The 17,562-nt window shown below is 43.3% G+C and overlaps 1 protein-coding gene across 4 annotated transcripts in view; it reads left to right on the forward strand.

The window, feature by feature from the left end:
- Positions 1-17,562, forward strand: part of LOC140484721 (ras-GEF domain-containing family member 1A-like) — a 224,620-nt gene that overhangs the window by 66,010 nt on the left and 141,048 nt on the right. The window lies entirely within an intron of this gene.

Below are 17,562 nucleotides of genomic sequence, written 5' to 3' on the forward strand. Positions count from 1 at the left end.
TTCTTTCGAACTCATTGGGCCAGACATCAACAGCATAATCAACGAGTCAATCTGTGACAATTCTGTTGCAATAGGAAATTGTTGAGAGACCTCTGAAATCTGTAAGTTATTATTTTTGTTATGTGGGATTTTGGATTCCTCTTTATTACACATGAGCTAAGAGCATTCCCCTGTGTACCTGTGCTTGATGCTCAAATTCAGTCTCAAATAAAGACATTACAATTGACACAAGCTCTTTTATCAGGCATTTAAGGAGTTTACGAGGTGTCTTATTTAGGAAGGTCCCTGAGGAAGAAACCGACCCTAATATATAGACATTGATGATATAGATGGCAATCACAGTACATTCAGGGACTATCTCAACCTGGAGTGAGGCGATATATCTATATGCTTATAATATGGCACAAATACACACGAACATACGAATTATAGGCAGAAGTAGGTCAGTTAGCCCCTTGAGTCTACCCTGCCATTGAATAACATTATGGCTGATCTGTTTGTGTTTAGAACTCCACATTCCTATCTACTACCAATAATCTTTGATTCCAGTGCCTAACAAGCACCAATCTACTTCCCTCTTCAAAGTATTCAATACCTCATCTCCACTGCCTTTCTGAGGCAAACATTTCCAAAGTCAAACAATGGCTCTGACAAGGTACATGCAGAAAGGCTGCGAGTGCATCCAAAACTAGGAGGCTACCCCTGGACAAAGCAAGTTCCTCTCAATTCCACCCAAAGAGGATGATCTTTAATTTTTAAACAGTGTCTCCTAGGTCTGAATGCATTGATATCCTTTCTGTGTGTACCTTATCAGGACCATTGTGTACACTTCAACTCAGAGCAAGAGTATGGCTAGCTAGTCACAGAGCCTTATCGAAATATCTAAATCAGCAACAATGGGCCTTGCTTACATATATCCAGCCAGTTGTTCGTTATCCTATTCCCATTGTACTGGTTTGATCGTCTCAGGATCATACCACAAAGGATGAATTCAGAAGCAAAATAAAAACCTTTGTCCCATCAGTTAGGGCTCAAAATAGACCCAGAACCCAGGAACAACGGGACAATGCTCAAAGCAACTATCTCACCTAGTTCCCCTTGACAACGCTTAAAAGATTTTTCACAACCTTCTCTGTCAGCAGCTTTCACTAATGGATTTTGAAGAACATTCTTTACATTTCAAGTCATATTTTGCAATCTATTTCAGTCATAAATTACACAGCTCAGCTTATTCCTGACGATTTTATTAACACTTAAAGATAATTTATGGAAAGTTTAACCTAGTGGCTTTTTTTCCCCTCGTTTAATCTGCATAACGTTAAGCTTTTTAATTTTTGAACGTAAAAGTGATATAAAGTGGAATGCCTCTCCTGCACAAACCGGAACAAATGACCATTGTTAATGGTGTGAATTAATGTGATGGGATATTAAATACAAAAAGAATTATACATCAGGTATACCAGTGTGGTTGCAGCAAAGAATAAACGATCTATCACATCAATGGTGCAAGTGGTTTACAATTCCACTCAGAAACTAGTAATTTTACAACCTCAGGGATCTCTTTGATGCAAAAAAAAGCTGAGGTGTTTGGAGCAGAAAATCAGGCTCAGTTATTGCTCCAGTTCCGAATAACAGCAAAATTCCCAGCATCTGTATGAAAAAAAAACATTGCAATCACAGACCCCTTCTGAGTATTGGAAATTGTTCTGGAAAGAGTCCCATAATGTGATGTGCTGTGATGAATCATTTTTTCATCAGCCTTAGCGTGACTGAATCCTGCTGAAAAACACAGGCAGCCAACGCTGCAGTGATTAGTACAGTAATTTTATTAGCCTCAATTTAAAACAAAATAGCACCAATCCACAAAGCTTTCGCTTCACAAGTCATTTAACCCACCATTCATCTGGTGAGTGTACATGAAAATATTTCATAGAATATCTCATTTTACATGGCTTTTATTTAGCTGAAATATAGAAATAGTAATGATTTGTTTCTCTGGGTTATTTGTCAAGCTATTTCTGCAATCTTCATCAACCACCCCCCCACCCCCGACTTCCACCCACCCCCACTGCAACATTTATGGAGTCATTCAGCATGAAAACAGACCCTTCAGTCTGACTAGTCCATGCCAACCCTGTTCCCAAACTAAACTAGCTCCACTTGCCTGTGTTTGACCCATGTCCCTCCAAATTTAGAGTCTTACTTCAGCAGTCAGCACCTACTTGTTGTCAGTTTTGGTTTGTACCATTATCTGATCTCGCCGTACTACAGAGGCGGGGTATACTCCCCCTGAGGTGGGTACTCTCCCTGAGGATGTACCAGGTTATCCTCCTTGCAATGAACACACCTCGCGGTCAGCAGGCCTCCATCAGGTCAGGGTAGCGTTGTACATGATTGCGTGACACAGCTCTTGGATGGAAACTTAGTAAACGCATTCATGGCTGATACCCCATTGATATAATGCATTATATGTTGTTGGAGATCAAAGAGTGAAAGGACACAATCAAAAGCTATCCTCCCAAACACCCACCTCCAGTGCCACCGAATGAAAAGCCAACTTGCCCACTTGTAGGAGGTGTGTGCCAAGTGTATATCCCAATGGCTGGTGTGCCTGAGGTTAGAAACCTAACATTGACTGATGCGTTGGTTTCGTTCATTCAATTCCCTTGGGTAACAGTACCCATGTTTCCTATAACTGGCTTTATGCAGGTCTTAAACATTATCAACTGTGTGGCTCTGTTTTGGTCAAGTTTTATTAACTCACTTCTGCGAGCAAGCATTCCACAAAGTGATGATGTTGGTGGAGAAAATAATTCAACTGTGCACTGTATCTGTTCTGTGCTCCTTGTAAATATTAAATCCTAGAGATTAGTTGGTGCGCAGCTCAGAATGTTGTATATACCGTCTGAAGAATTCAATACAGAGGAAATGACTGATCCATAGGAATTCAAAGTTTATCAGGCATTGATTGTGTGTGTATGTGTGTTTAAGAGTGGAGCTTTGAAGCAATTTCGAATTAAAATATATCTGGGATTGGCCAACTGTCAAATGATTAGACCAAGCAACAACGTGCTAATTTTCAAATGCTATTGTAATAACTCAGGAAGCTTGACTAAAAAGGAACATTGTTTATTGTTGAACACCAAAGTAGACCCACCAGTCTATGTTATGGCCCACATAGGCTGTTTCCAGCCTGGGACAGACAGTTCTGCAGACCATCCCTGGGTGTGCTTTATTAACCATTTTTTAAAACCTGAAAGAATTGCGGATGCCGGAAATCAGAAACAAAAGCTGAAACAGAAGTTGTGGAAAAGCTCAACAGGTCTGTCAGCATCTGTGGAAAGCAATCAGAGTTAACATTTTGGATCCAGTGACCCTTCCTCAGAACTGTTCTAACATTCTGCAATTTAGCAATTTCTGTTTTTGCTTTATTAATTTTCTTCGTATTTCACCTATTTTTCTAATCAACCTGTTCAGTCATGTTCTTGCACATCTCTGGATAAGTTGGAACTTGAACTCAGCCTCCAGTTTGTAATGAGGCCACTACTGCTACTACATAAGTACCCTTTGACTCTTCTTTACAAGTGATGAATTCTAGCGGGGCAGACCATTGCCTGTTACCAAAGGGAGTTATGGGGAAATTAATGATACCCCATGGGCCTTGCAGGGGTCATCACATCTATCTGTTACAGAGGGAAGGTTTGTGATCCTTATGTCCTTGAAAGTCCTGAATCCTGCTTGCTTTTCACCTCTTGGATCCTACCTCCCAAAATAATCCTTTCAAATGATTCATCTAAGCCAGAAATCTTCCACTGGTACAAAGCCCCCTGTAATATCACTGCAACACTTTCTCTCAGTTGACATCCTCCAATCTTTAAAATGAGCTTATCGTACATTTAACCATCCTGCCAACCTACACACACACACGCATGCACGCACACACACATGCAAACACACACACACTGTTTCTTTGTAAATCTTTTCCTTGTGATTAGCTCTCTTGTGCGTCTTCGTTCAGAATATTGTCAAGAACTGTTAGATTGTATTCAGTCAACTGCCTCCCATTCTTCCAGAATTCACCTGCTTGTATGTCCTCACTCACCACTTGTGAAGCACCTTAGAACTTTTTGCAACATCGTAGTGGGTAACTTTACAAATTCAAGATATTGGTTTCTTTGTTCACATATTCTGACTTGGTCCCTCACATTGGGGTGCTGCTGTGCAGTGGGGCAATCAATTAGATGCCTAAGAGTGAGCTACTCTGACACACAAGATATACATCAGGTTGGAGGGGTATAAAACAGGTTAGCTGGGGAAGACTTACAAAGCTTTAAGGGCCAATTCCTTTATTGTAATACAAGTAGCAACTCAAATATCCTTTGTCTTATTGTGCTGCTAAAACCAATCTATCATGAGGTAAAGAAACTATTGTTAGGAAGACACTTTGTATTTAATATGACTCGAAGGACCTGAGTTTTAAAGGTTTGTGGAAAAAGGAATTTTTTTCAAGTTTTCAGGGCATACCTGGAGTGTTTTCTACAAAACAAAGTTCCCTGTGGATATTGAAGAGTATATTTATGTGACTGGTGATAATTGCTTGCTTTGCCGTAGAGTCTGCTGCGACTGTTTTGAGCAGTGACTGTCTTGGAGAGCTCCTTGTTTTAGCTGGTTTAGTTGGAGGAAAACCTGCTAAGGACAAGCTGATTTGAAGGAACGTGTGCTGTGAACAAGTTCAGCTGATCTCACATTCCTGAACAGAAAGCCCTCTACATTGGTTCAGAGTGCGATCTATTTGTTCTTTTGAATCAAAATCGCAAGATTGTATTTCCGGACAAGTTGTAGCTATAAGACTCAGAGATAACTGTGCATGATTAAGTGACTTATTTTCCAGAAAGCCTGATCTAATAAAGAAATCTCCTTCTTCCTCCGTTTCCCTGAAGAGTGAGAGAAACAGAGAGAGAGAGAGAGAGAGAGTTGTGTGTGAGAGAAACAGAAAGAGTGTCTGTGTGGGTGTATTGCAGATATTAATAGGGTTACCCATTTATACTTCTTTTCTAATCCAATTGTGGGATGTGGGGGTCACTGGCTGGACAGCATTGAATACCCATTCCTAGTTGCCCTTGAGAAGATGACAATGTGCTGTCTTCTTGACTGTTGCAGTCTATTTGCTGGAGATACACCCACAATAACGTTAGGGAGGAAGTTCCAGGATTTTGACCCAGTGGCACAGAAGAAACAGTGATATATTTCCAAGTCAAGATAGTTCATAACTTGGAGGAGTGTTCCCATCTATCTGCTGCACTTGCCCTTCTGGATGGTAGTGGCTGTGGGTTTGGAAGTTGCTGTCTAAGCAGCCTTGGCAAATTTCTACAGTGCATCTTGGAGATGATAAACACTGCTGTGGCTGATTGATAGAGGGAGTGGTGGCACTCTTGCAAGGTGTCAGGTTTCTTGATTTTCTTGAGTGTTGTTGCAGCTGCATTCAAAGTATTCCATGATACTCCTAATTTATACCTTGTAGATAGTGGACAAGCTCTTGGAAGTCAGGAGTTACCCACTGTATATGTTAACTAATTATTGCATTTTTAAAAATAAGTTTTATTTGCTCATAAATCCATAGTTATGTTTATTGCAAATCCTGGTTGTTAGATCTTTTTGTTTTGATATGAGTTAATTTGATTTATTATTGTCACATGTACCTAGATACTGTGAAAAGTTTTGTTTTGCGAGTAGTACAGGCAGCAGAGAAGATGTGCAAAGAGTGAGATCAACATTAAATTTAAGATTTGAAAGGTCCAATTAGAAGCCAAAAAACAGCAGGGAAGAAGATATTTTTGAACCCATTGGTGCGTGTGTTTGAGCTTTTGTATGTGTTGCCTGATGAAACAGTTAGAAGAGATTATAACCGCAAAGGCGGGGGGGGGGGGGGGGGGGTCTTTGATGATGTTGACTGCCTTTCTGAGGCAGTGAGCAATAGAGATGGAGTCAATGGATGGAACGTTGGTTTGTGTGATGAACTGTTAGTAAGTTTGCTAATGACACCAAAATTGGAGGTGTAGTGGACAGTGAAGAAGGTTACCTCAGAATACAATAGAACTTTGATCAGATGGGCCAATGGGCTGAGGAGTGGCAGATGGAGTTTACTTCAGATAAGTGCGAGGTGCTGCATTTTGGAAAAGCAAATCAGAACAGGACTTATACACTTAATGGTAAGGTCCTAGGGAGTGTTGCTGAACAAAGAGACCTTGGAGTGCAGGTTCATAGCCCCTTGAAAGTGGAGTCGCAGGTAGATAGGATAGTGAAGAAAGTGTTTGGTATGCTTTCCTTTATTGGTCAGAGTATTGAATACAGGAGTTGGGAGGTCATGTCATGGCTGTACAGGACATTGGTTAGGACGCTTTTGGAATATGTCATGCAATTCTGGTCTCCTTCCTATCGAAAGGATATTGTGAAACTTGAAAGGGTTCAGAAAAGATTTACAAGGATGTTGCCACGATTGGAGGATTTGAGCTATACGGAGAGGTTGAATAGGCTAGGACTGTTTTCCCTGGAGCATTGGAGGCTCAGGGGTGACCTTGTAGAGGTTTATAAAATCACAAAGGGCATAGATAGGATAAATAGGCAAAGTCTTTTCCCTGGGGTGGGGGAGTCCAGAACTAGAGGGCATAGGTTTAGGGTGAGAGGGGAAAGATATAAAAGAGACCTAAGGGGCAACATTTTCACACAGAGGGTGGTACGTGTATGGAATGGGCTGCCAGAGGGAGTGGTGGAGGCTGGTACAAGGCATTGGGAAGGGTTTAGAGGGATATGGGTGAAGTGCTGGCAAATGGGACTAGATTAGGTTAGAATATCTGGTCGGCATGGATGAGTTGGAACGAAGGGTTTGTTTCCGTGCTGATAGAATGCTTACTGTGGTGCATCTGTAAAAATTGGTAAAACCAGACATAGACAAAAGTATTGAATCGTCTTGGTAACTGGAAAAGCTACTTTATTTTATGTTGTGGCACACCGAGTAATGGACCTAGAATAATGGTGCAACCATCCAGCCCATTTCCTAACAGCATTAATGTGTTTTGAAAAACATCTTAGTGTTTCTTCATATTACCACGAGGCTGCAAGAGAAAGCAAGATAATATGACAAAGCATGACTTCCTACCATGATGTGTAATGTGTGTCTTATTGTGTGATGTGCTAATCAGACCTAACCTTCAATTACACTAACCTGTTCTCGGTGCCATAATCACATGACTGCCAGGAGTAGGCAACTCAGGAGGAGCCTCATTACATGAACAGTGGTTAGAATATAGAATTTACAACTACAAGGAGTAGTAGAGGTGAATACAGCTGAGATGAATTTAAGTGGAAAGGAGATAGGTTTGTGATGGGAGGTAGAAGCCCCCATGCTATTGAGGTTGGATGACATGGGATTGGAGGAGGCTGATCTGTCATATAAGCACTGATTTGGTTCATTTCGGCTGAAGGGCCTGTTTCCAAAGCTGTGAATATTGTGCACCTGTAATACTGTGTAAACCAATAACTGAAGTGAGTTCACCCGTGCTCACTTACTCACTGCATGTCCTTGCATCAATTCTGCACCACTCTGGTGCTCCCCTCCTTAGCAAGAAATATTTACTGTGCACTGAATTTCAAAGCTATTGCAGGGAAGCCTGAGAGGTGAAAGCATTAATAAATATGATCTATGGACAATTAAAATGAGGCAATTATTCTGTCCAAGAGCCATATTTCATGCCAGTTTTGTAATCTTTCTCTATCTCTGTCTCCACACACACTGGCTGATTTATCTTCCACTTGCTGGAGGCCATTAACCCTTTACTTTCTCCATCTTCAGTGACACTGGACACCCTGATTGTAGACCAGGATTTTTCATCTCATTGCGACCAGCAGAGACTGACCATCATGTGAAGGATGTTCTTGCAAGCCACCCTCACAAGGCACTCAAGCGTATTTCATTAAATGTAGGAATGTTAAAAAGTAAACTTGCATTTATGTAGCACTTTTCAGGTCCACTGCACATCTGAAAGCACTGGCGGCCATTGAAGTACTTCTGAAGTGTTGTTCCCATTGTACCATTTGAGTGATGGGATCTTGCTGAGTATTCAAGGCACAGTGTCTCAGTGGTTAGCACTGCACCAGGCATCCATGTTCGTTCCCACTCTCGGACCACTGCCTGTGTGGAGTTTGCACATTCAATGTGGGTTTCCTTTGGCCACTCCAGTTTTCTCCCACAATCCGGAGGTGTGCAGACTGGGTGGATTGGCCATGGGAAATTGATCACAGTGTCCAGGGATGTGCAGGCTTGGTGGATTGGCCATGGGAAATTGCCCATAGTGTCCAGGGATGTGCAGGCAAGATGAATTGGCCATGGGAAATTGCCCATAGTGTCCAGGGATGTGCAGGCAAGGTGAATTGGCCATGGGAAATTGCCCATAGTGTCCAAGGATGTGCAGGCTAGTTGTATTGATCATGGGTAATTACTCACAGTGTCCAGGGATGTGCAGGCAAGGTGGATTGACCATGGGAAATTGTCCATATTGTCCAGGGATGTGCAGGCTAGGTGGGCTAGCTTAATGGGAAATTTAGGGTCAGGGTGGGATGTTCTTCAGAGTTAAGCTGCAGACTTGATGGGCTGAATGGCCTCTTTCTGTCCTGTAGGGATTCGATGATTCACTGTCTTCTGCATAAGGAATCCTAACTGATACTGGGTAACAGTATGTTCTTGGGAAGTATTAGTTTTCAGGATGTATCCAATGAGTGACCGTTAATTCACTCACAGCAAATAGGTTTCCAATCAATGGTCTCAGATGGAATGGTCAGAAAAATAAATGGGGTCAAGTGTGTTCACCAGTTGACTATAGCCCCATCCCTCTCCTTTAGACTTTATGCAAAGGCCTTTTATCTTTCTGGAATATCTATCAATCCACAGCCTTCTCCTTCTCTCCATTTCTCCCTGTCCTATGTTTTCATCTGACTTTTCCCTATATCCCAAGTTGCTCCCTCCCTTCGTTATTTCTTGTTGGGCTATCCAGAGAGAGCGAGAGAGAGAGAGAGAGAAATTTAGAGTGCAATTGGACAGCAGAACAGGATGTTCGATGATGAAGGGCTTTTGCCCAAAACGTCGATGTTCCTGCTCCTCGGATGCTGCCTGACCTGCTGTGCTTTTCCAGCACCACACTAATCTTGAGAGCAGAACGGGATGTTCAATGACAAAGTAGAGAGTGACTTTGAGCTTCCAAACAGGATCATCATTGACCAGTCTGACAGTGAGACAAGCCATGTATGGACTCCATCAGTCCTGGTCAGGCTCTTATAATCCTTACATTAATTATTACGCTGCAGGATGAAACTTTTCACACGGTTCATCCCACTTAAAGGGGGAAACAGACGACAACAAAGATTGGTCTGATTGATGCGAGTGTTTGTTTGTTCTTGTGTTGAGAAGACTCCACTCACAAGATTGTGTGTTTTCACTTAGCCCACAGTATGGACTGTACAAGAGCCCCATACAAGGCAGGCTGTGTATCACACTCACTGCTATGAATAACAGAAAGACATTGATTCCACCGCATATGGACTGCAGTGGTTCAAGTAGATGCCCACCAGCACCTGCTCTAAGGCAATTAGAGATGGCCAAAAAATGCCATCAATGCATACACCTCCAGGACGATCCACAAAACAAAGGGTCCTTTAATTGAGGATGAAAAATTGGTGACTCCAAATGGGCTCAGTCTCTGGAACAGTGGCGTGCAAGAAAACACATAACCGTATGTGCATGGAATGATACAAGATGTCTTTGGCCCATCAAACCTGGACAATCACTTTAGTAGAATGGACGTTTATTACAGCATTGCAAATATTTTCCCCTTTCACATTTATATCCAACTTCATGTTAAAGGTCACTATTGAATTTGGTTCCAGCTCCCTCAGTGTCTTTCAAACCAGAATCACCCGTGGAGTTATTAAAGAAAAGTCTTCTTTTACTTTTCGACCAATTTTCTTAATTGTGTATCATCCTGTCAGTTGACTGGTTTCTCCTTGTTTACTCTATTGAGGAATTGTAGTGGTAACGTCACAGGGCTTGAAGTCCAGAGGCTTTAGCTAATACTCAGTGGAAATGAAGTCACTTTTAGAATACTGCATACAATTCTGGTCCCCCTTCTATTGGAAGAATTTTGTTAAACTTGAGACGGTGCTAGAAAGATTTACGAGGATGTTGCCGGGCCTGGACTCCCTATAAGTGAGTTATAGGGAGAGGATGTTTAGGCTGGGGCTATTTTCCCTGGAGCATCGGAGGCTGAGGGATGACCTTATAGAGGTTTATAAAATTATGAGAGGCGTGGATAGGGTAAAAGCCAACATTTTTTCCCAGGGTAGGGGAGTCGAAAGCTAGAGGGCGTAGCTTTAAGGTGAGAGGGAAAGATTTAAAAAGGACCTGAGGGGTAACATTTTCCTGCAGAGGATGGTGCATGTATGGAGCAAGCTGCCAGACGAAGTGGTGAAAGTGGGTTAAATCATGCTATCTAAATCCTCTAAAATAGCTAGTCTAACGTTCATATCAACAGCAATTAGAGGTGGGCAATATGCAGGGCCCAGGACCTGTTTTCCAAAGAAAACATACTATCTATAGAACAGAACGCAAGCATTTTGTCTGGAAGCGTTTTTGGAATAAGCCTTTTATGATCCCAGTTTCTCTAGACCCCTCACATTATGGCGTTCCTCATCGTAGCTATCATTCTGATAAATCTCGTCAGCATAATTTTTTAATTTATTCATGGAATGGGGGCATCATTGGCTAGACCACTATTTATTCCCCATCCCTAATTGTCCCAAAGGGCAGTTAACATTCGATCACATGCTATGCATCGGGAATCTCATGCGGGCCACACCAGATAAGGATGGCAGAAACAAAAATAGAACTTTCTGGAAAAATTCAGCAGGTCTGGCAGCATCTGTGAACAGAAAGCAGAGTTAAGGTTTTGGGCACAGTGACCTTTCTTCTGTTCTGTGTTTTTCCAGCAATTTCTGGCTTGCTTCATTGAATGTTAGTGAACCAGATGGGGTTCAGATGATCAGATCATATGATCCTTAAGGGCCTGCCATTATTTCTGACAGTACAGTGTCTGTCACTTTAAAATATTAACCAGGACACCGAAGATGATAATGTAGTGGCTCAGTGACTGGATTAATAATCCAGAGAACTGCGTAAACACTCAATGGACATGGGCTCATGGCAACTGGCAGAATGGAAATAAATATGGAATGTAAGTTTAGTTACAGTAACAGTGACCATGTAACTGTGGTCAATTGTTGTAAAAACCATGTTGTTGAGAGTAGGAAATCTGCTGTCCTTACATGTCTTAGAGTCACAGAGTCATGCAGCACGGAAACAGGCCGTTCATTCCTGATGAAGGGCTTTTGCCCGAAACGTCGATTCTCCTGCCCCTCAGATGCTGCCTGACCTGCTGTGCTTTTCCAGCACCACTCTAATCTGAACTCTGGTTTTCAGCATCTGCAGTTTTCACTTTTGCCATTCGGTCCAACCAGTCCATGCTGACCATAATCCCAAACTAAACTGGTCCCACCTGCTGGCCCAAATCCCTCCAAACATTTCATATTCTTCTACTTATCCAAATATCTTTTAAACATTGCAATTATACCCGCATCCACCACTTCCTCTGGAAGTTCATTTGCACTTTGTGCAAAAAACATTTGTCCCTTGTGTGTTTTTTAAATCTCTCTCCTCTCACCTTCAAAATCTGGCCCCTAGTGTTGAAATTCCTCATCCTAGGTAAAGGTCAACTACCATTAACTCTATCTATACCTCTCATTACTTTATAAACTTCTATGAGGTCGCCTCTCAACCTCCTGCGCTCCAGTGAATTAAGTCCCAGCCTTTCCTCATAACTCAAGCCTTGACCACAGACCCACAGCAATACCCTCTGAAATGATCTCAGCAAGCCCCCCCCCCCCCCCACCCCCTCCCCCCCACCCCCGGCTCAGTTTAAGGGCAATTAGAAATGGCCAACAAATGCTGCATTGCCCACATCCCATGGAACAGTGGGAACATGCAAACAAGAGTAGGCCGCATGGCCTTTTGACTCTTCTCTGCCATTCAGCTGATCTGATTTCAAACTCAACGCAAGTCCTGCATCTCCTTGAAAGAAGAGAATACCTGCCCAGAAACTGTTGGAAAAGCTCAGCAGGTTGGGCAGCATCTGTGGAGAGAAATCAGAGTTAACATTTTGGGTCCGGTGACCCTCCCTCAGAGTTCTGATTCACAGCATCTGCAACTCTTTTGGTTTGCCTTTAGGACACCGGCTCAGTTGTTCTTCATGGAATCTTTTCTATCCAACCAGGCAGGCAGATGGGACCTTGTTTCCACATACCATCCTCTGGCCTGATGTTTGTGCTAAAACCCTGGAGTTGGGCTTGACCCCAGAACCTTGTGACTCAGCAGTAAGTGTGCTACCAACTGAGCCACAGCTGCTACTGCAAAGCAAAATATGAGTGGCCTCCATTTGCATTGTGATTTCTCCCAGATCTATGATTTCAGTGAAGATTTGTGCAATTTAACTGCATGCTCTGTGTTTACCTGGGGCAGAGCCTCTGTTTTTCCAGTCTCTGTCCTGTGAAGTCCAGGTCGTTCTACAATAACGTGATGGTGTGTTCTTGTGCAACCCCGCATTATAGAATAATTGTGCTTTAGAAACAGCGTTTAAAGTGTTGGCGATTTAATCATGTTCCAGCCAACACACAGTTTGAAAGTTCACGCCCTAGAAACAGTGTCCCCAGTTTGTCAATCACGTTGCAGCGAACTCGCGTTAACAAAACACGCATTTATAGCAGAACGACCTGTATTGAAAAGTTGTGACGAGGCATTATTGACAGGCAGGTCTTGCACTTAAACCAAAGAAACATTTGCTAAACATGAGCATCGCAAATCCCGATGATACTTGATCACTTCACATCCCTCCGAATGGTTGCGCCAGTGATCTCAATTTTCCAACGATTAGGAAGTTGTTTGGGTTTGGGTGGGAGTGGGGAAACAGGATTCTGCCCATTGAAGAAACACGCCCCATAATACACACGTATCTACATTCTCGAAGAAAGCTTCAGGCTGCTCAGCAAGGAGTGCGTGAAATTGTATCGACATTAGTGCTGCCTCATAGCTTGTTTTTATTTTCTGTTCCACTGACTGAAAATTGAAGAGCAGTGGCTGAAAATCACTATCTCTCAACATTGTTTTTGACTTTAGCAAAATGCCTCCCCACACATTGCTACTCACATCTACCACTGAAATGACGGTACCGAAATATTTTAGAACAGGAAGAACTCTACATTCATCTGGCACTTTATAATGCTTCAGATACTCCTGAAAAGGGTCATACAACCAATTAGATTCCCTACAGGGTGGAAGGAAGCCATTCAGCCCATTTAGTCCACATCGACCATCCAAAGAGAATCCCATCCCTCTACCCTGCATATCCCATGGGTAATTCCCCCCAACCTACACATCACTGGACACTATGGAGCAATTCAGCATGCCCAATCCACCTCACCTTTGGATAGTGGGAGGACACCCACGCAGACACATGAGGGTGGCACAGTGGTTAGCACTGCTGCCTCACAGAGTGAGGGACCCGGGTTCAATTCCAATCTTGGGTAACTGTCTGTGTGGAGTTTGCACATTCTCCCTGTGTCTCCGTGAGTTTCCTCCCACAATCCAAAGATGTGCAGTTTAGGTGAATTGGTCATGCTAAATTGCCCATAGTGTTCAGCGATGTGTAGGTTAGGTGCATTAGTCAGGGGTAAATATAGGGTAGGGGAATAGCTCTGGGTAGGTTACTCTTCGGAGGGTCAGTATGGGCTTGTTGGGCCTGTTTCCACACTGCAGGGATTCTTTGAGAATATGCAAACTCTACACAGCTAGTTGCCTGAGGCTGGAATTGAACCCACGTCTGGGGTGCTGTGAGGCAGCAGTGTTAACCATTGAGCCACCCAATGGCACTTTAACTAAAAACAGAACCTAGAAATACCCAGCAGGTCTGGCAACAATCTGCAGATCAACAGAACCAAAGTTAACATTTCAGATTCTGATGCCCTACTGTCAGATTCTTTTGTCAATTCTGGCTGAAGGTCACTGACATGGAACATTATCTGTGATTCTCTCTCCATTGCTGTGGTCAGACCCGAATTTGATATTACCAGTATTTGCAAAGGTTTGCTCTCTCTTTACTTTAGATGTAACGTAGAAACAAATCTGCTCCTTTTGATTATTTTTGGAGAAGGTGGGTATCATTCGCAGAGCAAGCAGTCATTGCCCATCCTTAACTGCCCTGGAGGAGATATCGATGAGCTGCCTTCTTCAATCATTGTTATCCATCTACTATAGACATGGGCGGCACGGTGGCACAGTGGTTAGCACTGCTGCCTCACAGCGCCAGAGACCTGGGTTCAATTCCCGCCTCAGGCGACTCTCTGTGTGGAGTTTGCACATTCTCCCCGTGTCTGCGTGGGTTTCCTCCAGGTGCTCCGGTTTCCTCCCACAGTCCAAAGATGTGCCGGCCAGGTGAATTGGCCATGCTAAATTGCCCGTAGTGTTAGGTAAGGGGTAGATGTAGGGGTATGGGTGGGTTGCGCTTCAGCGGGGCGGTGTGGACTTGTTGGGCCTAAGGGCCTGTTTCCACACTGTAAGTAATCTAATCTAATCTAAACTTCGGGTGCTCTTTGGGAAGGGTGTTCCAGGATTTTGACCCAGCAGCACTGAAGGAATCGTAATACATTTCCAAGTCAGGATAGTCAGAGGCTTGGAGGGGAGCTTGCAGATGGTGGGGTGGTGATCCCATGTATCTGCTGCCCTTGTCCTTCTAGACGGTAGTGGTCATGGGTTTGGTGAGTTATATTGTTGAGTTGCATCTTATCGATATTACACGTTGCTGCCATTGAGCGTTGGTGGTGGAGAAAGTGAATTTTGGAGGTGATGGACTCTACATACCCCCAGTCCCATTGGCAGCAAAAATGAGCAAAAAGTGTGTTGTTTTAGGGTTGTTGATTGAAGCATAAAATCACAATGGGACACAGGAGAGAATTACCTGTTCTTGTCTGGAACAGTGCAGTGGGATCCATTGAATCCATTTGAGAGAGCAGGTGGGATCTCGGTTTTAATTAATTTAATTGAGATAAATGTGAGGTGAGCATTTTGGGAAAGCAAATTTTAGCAGGACTTATAGACTTAATGGTAAGGTTCTAGAGACCTTGGAGTGCACGTTCATAGCTCCTTGAAAGTGGAGTCACAGGCAAATAGGATAGTGAAGAAGGTATTTGGTATGCTTTCCTTTATTGGTCAGAGTATTCAGTACAGGAGTTGGGAGGTCATGTTGCGGCTGTACAGGACATTGGTTAGGCCACTGTTGGAATATTGCGTGCAGTTCTGGTCTTCTTCCTATCGGAAAGATGTTGTGAAACTTGAAAGGGTTCAGAAAAGATTTACAAAGATGTTGCCAGGTTTGGAGGGTTTGAGCTGGAGGGAGAGGCTGAACAGGCTGGGGCTGTTTTCCCTGGAGCGTCGGAGGCTGAGGGGTGACCTTATAGAGGTTTATAAAATCATGAGGGGCATGGATCGGGTAAATAGGCAAAGTCTTTTCCCTGGGGTCGGGGAGTCCAGAACTAGTGGACATAGGTTTAGGGTGAGAAGGGAAAGATATAAAAGAGACCTAAGGGGCAACTTTTCACACACAGGGTGGTATGTGTATGGAATGAGTTGCCAGAGGAAGTGGTGGAGGCTGGTACAATTACAATATTTGAGAGGCATTTGGATGGGTACATGAATAGGAAGGGTTTGGAGGAATATGGACCAGGTGTGACTAGATTGGGTTGGGATATCTGGTCGGGTTGGATTAAAGGGTCTGTTTCCATGCTGTACATCTCTATTACTCTATGACTCATCTGGAAGACAGTACCTCTGACACAATGGCACTCCTTCAGTTCTGCATTTTGTTTTATTCATTCTCAGGATGCCTTCAGCTAGGCCACTATTCATTGTCCATTCCTAATTGCCCCAATTAAAAGTGCTGTTGGGTCTGGAGTCACATATAGGTGAGACAAGGTAAGAGTAGCAGTTTCCTTCCCTAAAAAACATTAGTGAACCAGATGGGTTTTTCCCTGACAATCATATCATGGTCATCACTAGACTCCTAATTCTAGATTTTTGTCATATTCAATCCTACCATCTGTCAAGGTGGGATTCAAACCAGGGTCCCCAAAACATTGTCTGGGCCTCTGGAGTAACAGTCCAACAATAATACCACAAAGCCATCACCTTCCTATTGTAATGCTCGCATGAGATTTGAACTCAAGCCTCTGGACTGGGACATTGGGACAGGAGTATGAGCCACAAAAGTACTGGTGTCACTTTAATTTTTGTCCAAAAGCTGAGTTAAATGAGAATGGAGACAGTGAATAGTGTCATGGCAGTTGGCTGAGAGCAATGGGTGGGTAAGTCAGTTAGCACCAGTTCATTATCCTTCAATCTGTTCATCTCTTCTCCTCAACAATGAAGTTTATTATTCTTTACTTGATTTTGACTTTCTGCTCATGTGAAAACCTGAAGTTAAATATCATTTCTTACATAGTTCTGTGCCTGAAGATTGATCCCACAATATCAATGCAATGTCCAACATGAGTAGGACAAAGGGGGCAGGCCCCAAATCCATATCCAACAGAATATGGACTGAACCCCCATGCTCTTAGTATCAATCTGATCCTCACCAGCTGCCCATCCATCTGAGCCAGTCAACCCAGGAAGTGTCTGGGAGATTAAAATCTAACTCATGGAGGCTCCATCATGGATGGCAGTGTACAAGTTAGAGGTCATGCCAAAGACATCTTCAAGGACTGAAGGATGTAAGTGCTTACTGCTTAGTGGGTGGCACGGTGGCACAGTGGTTAGCACTGCTGCCTCACTGCGCCAGAGACCCGGGTTCAATTCCCACCTCAGGCAACTGTCTGTGTGGAGTTTGCACATTCTCCCCGTGTCTGCGTGGGTTTCCTCCGGGTGCTCCAGTTTCCTCCCACAATCCAAAAATGTGCAGATTAGGTGAATTGGCCATGCTAAATTGCCCGTAGTGTTAGGTGAAGGGGTAAATGTAGGGGAATGGGTCTGGGTGGTTGCGCTTCGGCGGGTCGGTGTGGACGTGTTGGGCTGAAGGGCCTGTTCCCACACTGTAATGTAATCTTTTAAAAAAAAAGGTACATCCTGATTATGAGATTAATGAAATTCAGAATGTGTACAAACCCATGCAGTTGTGGATTGATGTGAACTTGACATTGGGAAGACCGATGGCATTCAGATGTTTAAGATAACAGGAAAACTTGCAATTTATCCAATGTCCTCCATAACCTCTGAATATTTCAAGCCACTTTACAGCCAGTTCAGTATTTGTGAAGTGTTGGTGCAATGTAGTAAAGTTGCACGAGTCAAATTGCACACAGCAAGATCCCATGAACAGCCATTTGATAGCAATCAGGTAATCTGATTTCAGTTAC

Source organism: Chiloscyllium punctatum, chromosome 13 (genome assembly GCF_047496795.1).
Source record: "Chiloscyllium punctatum isolate Juve2018m chromosome 13, sChiPun1.3, whole genome shotgun sequence".
NCBI lineage: Eukaryota > Metazoa > Chordata > Chondrichthyes > Orectolobiformes > Hemiscylliidae > Chiloscyllium > Chiloscyllium punctatum.